The sequence below is a fragment of the Poeciliopsis prolifica genome, unplaced genomic scaffold, assembly GCF_027474105.1.
Source record: "Poeciliopsis prolifica strain line A6 unplaced genomic scaffold, Auburn_PproV2 SCAFFOLD005, whole genome shotgun sequence".
Lineage (NCBI taxonomy): Eukaryota > Metazoa > Chordata > Actinopteri > Cyprinodontiformes > Poeciliidae > Poeciliopsis > Poeciliopsis prolifica.
This window is the reverse complement of record NW_026562380.1, coordinates 10,060,494-10,066,493: the sequence shown is the minus strand read 5'-3', so window position 1 is coordinate 10,066,493 and position 6,000 is coordinate 10,060,494. Positions and strand designations below refer to the sequence as shown.

The 6,000-nt window shown below is 39.9% G+C and overlaps 1 protein-coding gene across 1 annotated transcript in view; it reads left to right on the top strand.

Moving 5' to 3' along the window:
• Window positions 1–248: 248 nt before the first annotated feature.
• The window catches only part of LOC129359760 (leucine zipper putative tumor suppressor 2 homolog), a 42,392-nt gene continuing 36,640 nt past the window's right edge, over window positions 249–6,000 (top strand). The window contains exon 1 of the mRNA XM_055029622.1: window positions 249–564. The gene's annotated coding sequence lies outside the window, so the exon portion shown is untranslated. The remainder of the gene's footprint in view (window positions 565–6,000) is intronic.

Here is a 6,000-nt window from a genome sequence, read left to right as displayed (position 1 = left end):
GTGCAGAACAAACAAACAAATCCAACTAAATCTAAATTGTATTTGGATTATAATAAAAGTTGCTATGAAAACACATTTTACTATTCCCAAGAGCACAGAGAAGAGCATCAGCATTCAGCTCTGATGCTTAGAAGTCATAAACATGCCACCGCGAGGAGCTGAAAAATAAAAGCTCTCCCCTCCATCTGAGCCCCTGCCCTTCCTTCCTCTGCTGAACCTTTGTGGACGAGCAGCAAAGTCTGTCGGTGCTCAGGAAAGCGCCGCCTGCCTTCCCAGAACGAACAGAGCAGCGGACCGGGCTCTGACGGTGACCGAACCAAACGCACTCCGAGCGAGAGCGGAGCCGCGAGCCACCAGGAGGCGTTCAGTGGGTTCGGATCTGCTGCGCGAGGACTGGACGAGGTTCTGGTGACGAGGAGCAGAACTCGAGCACCGAGCCAGGAGGACAGTCCGTGGCTCTTAGCGCTGTTGCTGTTTCGGAAGAAAAGTTGTTTATGTCCACCGGACGCAGGCTGAGGACATTCACTGTCGGACGGACTGCTAGTCAAGAACATTCTGACTCGAGTGAGTATCACGCTGATTGAGGCGCTCTTGTGTGTTTTGGTAGTGGAGGAAGGTTCAGTTATTAAGTTTTCATTAAGCATTTTTTTCCCTCTCGGATTTATTATGTATTATCACTTGGATCGCACCAAAATAAGCACTGAACTTGTGGAGTTTGGTTATATTTGCAGAAGGCATGTTCTGACATGAAAAGGTTGATAATGGCACTTTAGTACCATAATCAGACTACTGTGTGATCAGCAGTAGTCTGATTTAAATAAATCTGAGACTTAATCCACTCTGCAAAAATAAACAGTTTTCCAGTTTCCCCAAGTTTTTCCAGAACTGAACTCACTTCCTTTGCCCTAAAGAGTCCTACTTTGTGTGTGTGTGTGTGTGTGAGAGAGAGAGAGAGAGAAAGTGAGGGTGTGCACCAGTTGCAATAGGCATTCACTCAAACAGCTGGGATGGTGATAACAGGGCAATACTTATTCTCTGCCTTCAACGCACACACGCATGCGCACGCATACACGGTGCATTTGGAAAACACTTAAATTGTCATCCCATTCCTGCTCTTAACCTCTGCAGCTGCTTTTGTTACACAATGAAGACAGAAGAAAACGGAATGACATGTCATGGAAAGAAAAAGTTGAACAAGACATAGCTGTTCAATACGTCCACTGTCTCCCTTAAATTTATGGATTGGTTTTAAGTTGAATTGGAAACAGCCCGGTTCTGATTGGGTCATAAATAATTCCTGCAGGAGCAGCAGGCTCTCTTGCTCCCTCTCCCTCTCTTTCCATATGTAGTGAACTCCCCTTTTGCAGATGATTAATGGGTTGGATGTGGTGATGTCACAGCTTTAAGCTGAATGCAAACATTAGGGTCACTGCACATAAAGGCATCCATGCATGCATGCATACTGCAAGTTTGTAAAAATGCTCTGCAGGCATCTGTGCGCCCATCTTTTTCAGAACTGTATTTTTACAGCTCCAGAGCATCACGTCTGCTCGCAGCAAAACCGTACATCATCCTGCCCTGTCACCACAGGACATCCTAGCGCACAGAAAACGGGTGGGTGGGGGGGGGGGTGCTGAGAAATAATTTTAATCAGAAGCCCTGAGGGGTGTGACATGTGACGTGCTTTGGGAAGAACATCACCAAGTTCATGCTCAAAATTATCTGGAAATCATGACACAACTTTTTGTTTTATTCTTCCTTCTTGTAACTCAATGAATAAACAAACCTTCCTTCCTCTTCGCACATGCTTTCATAGTCTTGGCAATCTAAACGCTTGCAGTCACAGCTGGTGCACGTTTTGCCAAAACGTGACAATGAATCTGTGCCGGAACAACTTTCGTGATCTAATTTGCCCATAAAATAATTAAATTTGAAAATCACACACACATGGGTACATCTGCTTGTTCAGAGGCAATCTTATGCAATACATGGAGTGAAATCTTTCATGAGACAGCAGACATCATAACCCAAATTAGACTGAGACATAAACTGACAGCCATCTGACACACACCTAAAAGTCTCACTTAAAAAAATGTCCATTCATCTATTTGAGTGTAAGAATACACAACTGTTTTATCAGCAGCAGTCATGGTGATTGTGTTTTTTGGTTTGAATTAAATGCATTAAGCAATGGGCTAGCACTTCAAACCGTTATGAAACTTTTCTTTAGGCTCAGGTGAGGAAGAACATAAAACTTCTGTTGGGAAGCATCATAGGAGCTTTGGTTCCTTCTTTTGTGCAGTGTAATGTAACTTTTTCATACTAGATTACGTTACTATTCTGAAATACGCTGATCAGAATTTTGTGGCCAATTTCCGATATTGATTTTTTTAAAATTTCAGACTTGCTGATACAGATTCTATTTCTGTTTAATAGGAGTCAAAGAGTCTTAAATCACACTTTGGAACAGGAGTTTCAATTTTCAAAATAAAGTCAAAATGTTTGCAGAATTCATATTCTTGCTGATTCATATTCTTACTTTGTGAAGGTTGTTGATCCTTATCTTAATTCTGAGATTTACAAAAGGCTGCCAGCATTTTTTCCATGACCGAAAAAAAGAAAACTTAGGAGGATAAAACCAAGTGACTTTCCTGTACTCTGTTTAGCCTTCCTGTTATGCTGAAGTCTCACTTTCTCTTGATCTCTCACAGCTGAAATACATGCTGTGGGATGCACTAGGACATAATATTCCTTTTAAATACCTTTATTATTTTTCTGTGCTTTCTCTGCATCAAACACTTGTGACTTGTGAGTGCTCAACTCTTAGTATCTGCATGGAAAAGAGTTGTTGTTTCTGTGACCTCAAAGTACTTGTGTGGTACATTCACTGACCAGAAAATGGATCTAGCATCTCTAATTCAGTTTGTAATGAGATATGGAAATAGCATAGTTTTAGCAATGGAGATTCTTATCATTGATCCAACAAAGACTGTTTCGTTGAGGTTTACATAAGTTTGATGTCAGGTCATTGAAATGAGACACAATGAAGAGTTCAAGTTGTCATTTAGACACACATACACACGCACAGAAATAAGCATAAAGATTGCCCTTGTGTGTCGAACTGTAATTAGTAGCCGCCTAGGCTTGCAGTGACCTTTTACTTTTTTCTGCTTTCAAAGGTCTCTCCTAAACAACCACTACACCAGCAACACTAATGACTTTGCACTCAGTGCTTTCACAATGTTTTCAGCAATTTTCAAAGTCTGTCCTTCAACTATTTCTTCAGCTTTCTAAAGAGGTCTGCTTATATAAGTCATTGTTCACTCAGCGAGCACCTAAGCACAGATAGCCTTGTAAAGCTGAGTGAAATGAGTTCTCAGGTGTTCTACAATGCCGTTCATTTTTAAATGCTGCTCTGCCAGTCCTGCTTCAACAAACCAGCATTTGTTTTAGTAATGAATATGTATAGGCATCTTAAAAATTAATATGAAAGAGGTCAGCTCAGATCTGCAAAGGAGTTAAAGAGAAGAAAACTGTGATCTGCTTGTTACATTCCCATACTCCTCAACTATTTTTATATTTTTTATAGAATTAACAAAATTTTAAGAGACATACAGACTGAAGGTCTTTGGGTCCTTATGTTAGCAAGTTGTAGACCTTTCCCTGATGGACTTCTGCAGGATCCTTCTTGTCTTAATGCAAACTGGATGCCAGTGAAGCAGGAAAACAAAACGTATGAATGCTTAAATTGGAGGCTGTGTGTGGCAAGAGATCATTCTGAACAGTTTGTAATGTGTTTGCTGGGTATGCTTGAGATGAGAAGGCTTAGACGTTTTGCTGCAGGAAATTCAACAGAGCTTGGTACTTCTGGGGGATAATCCCTGATGCTGTGGTCTGTCCAAGTCTGCATATCGCTTCTGAACTTTCTGGCATGTATGATTATTTGGAACAGTACGTGGTGTTCAGCAGATAACTTGATAGCGTTTGCATAAATTGGAGCAAAAATAAATCTGAGTGCTTTGAATTCTGTGATTGTGCACCAATTTGGAGACTACAAATTAAAAAATCTCCATATTTCTGTTAAATGGTTCTGCCATGCTGGTGAGCACAAATCAGTAATGAACACAACAGGGGGAATGTCTGCAAATAGTTCTGCCATCTGAGCTGCATTAGTGCTGTTATCTCTCTGTTTTTCATAAAATCTCTGATTGAACTGTAATAATAGTGCAAAGTGAGACATAAGAAAAAATTATATAACGGACTGGTATTTACCCATGTCAGCTAAGAACAACAAACCAATGCTTCTGTTCACTCTGGCTCACCAAAATTGGGTCATAACAGATTTTTTGTGGGACAATGACTTTAGATTTTAGCTCGTTCCTCATACTTGTCGTTTAGACCTTGTTTTGCAGACTTTTTGCTTTCGCTTTTCAAGGCAAACTGGAGTTCAATTGAATTGCTGTTGCAGTCTGATAGTTTTCATGCTGACCAGAGATGGGAATGAAAGCCCTCTTACAATATGTAAGAAGAGAAGAAATCAATGCAGAGTAGAGTTTTCTGGATTTAATGAATATCAGTGGGCAGAGCTTTACCTCAGATCACATTAACCAGGAGTGTTGCAGCCTGCCAAATGCTCCAAACATCCATTAGCAGGCCAATCAAACTCTGTTTGCTCAACAGTTCTGCATTTAATCACCACACCCGTAAGATTTTAGTAACTTGTACTGTCACCTAATTTCTGGACAGCAGTCCTCAATATATTTCACTTGCAAAACAAAAAAGTGTAATAAAATTCTGTTCTGTGTGGTAAGGGCTATCATCGCATTTATCCAGCTAGCTTTCTTTCTCTGTTTCGCTCTGGTTCTTTCAGCAGCACAGAAAAAGTGGCCTCATATGTCACAAGATGTCACTTCACTTCTGTCAGGAGGCTGATGTATGGGAACCAAAGAGGCCAGTGCTGAAACAGCAGACCACACACACGATACGCTCACAGTTGATGGATGACACCAGTGTAAAGTCCAGAACTGAGGCTCATTGCCTGGTGGCACATGAACGATTTGAGAGGTAATGTCCTGCAGCTGCAGGAATTACATATTTTTATTGCTAGTGGTTTTATACATTTGGCCTAGACTGTTTTTATTTTGAACTCAGAGAAGAGATAGTGAGGAGTAGCAGAACAAATAAAGTTTGTCGCCTTCACAAAAGTGAGAACAATTGATTAAGTTGTTGTCTGTTGTTTCTTTCTCTATTGGAAACTTAATTTGTCCCAGTGAGAGAAACAAAACACGAGTTATTGATCCAATTTAAAAGCTCATTGCTGCTTTGGATTAGTAGAAATTTAATGATTTTTTTAAAGACATTTGTAGATACAAGTTTTCTTCATAAAGCCAATCCCAGAGGATCTGAGCTGGGAAATTTTAAAACACTGAGATGGGTTGAGACTAGGAGCAGGCGAGGTGGACTTAAAATTATATCACGACTTTTCTGTTGGTACCCCACCTCTTACCCAAACCTTTCGCTAGAAATAGGCTCCAACACCTCTCCCAACCCCACTAGGTACAAAGGTATGGATGGATGAATGGACGTATGGGTGGGTGGGTCTTTACCATTGTGGTAATGATGAAAGTGACAATAAGAACTATTTGTTACTCTTTATTAGGTCATTGTATGACTGTGTCTGCATAACACCACTATCATAGCCCCAGAAACACAAATGTAATATGCATTGTTAGGACACCACTCATGTAAAAACGTGAGATTTGTTTCACTAAAATGCACACAGTACGTGCATTTAATCATATTTTCACATTTATCAATATTTATTTTTGCACCTTTATTGAACAAATAATGGGGAAAATAGTAAAAATAAAAAATCCTGATAATATGGACCTGTTTTAGGGCTTTTTAGACATTATTAATTGGAATTTATTGCAATCAATATATTATCATGACATGAAATTTACCATGATAAATAATAAGCAATACAATAAATGTTTAGGT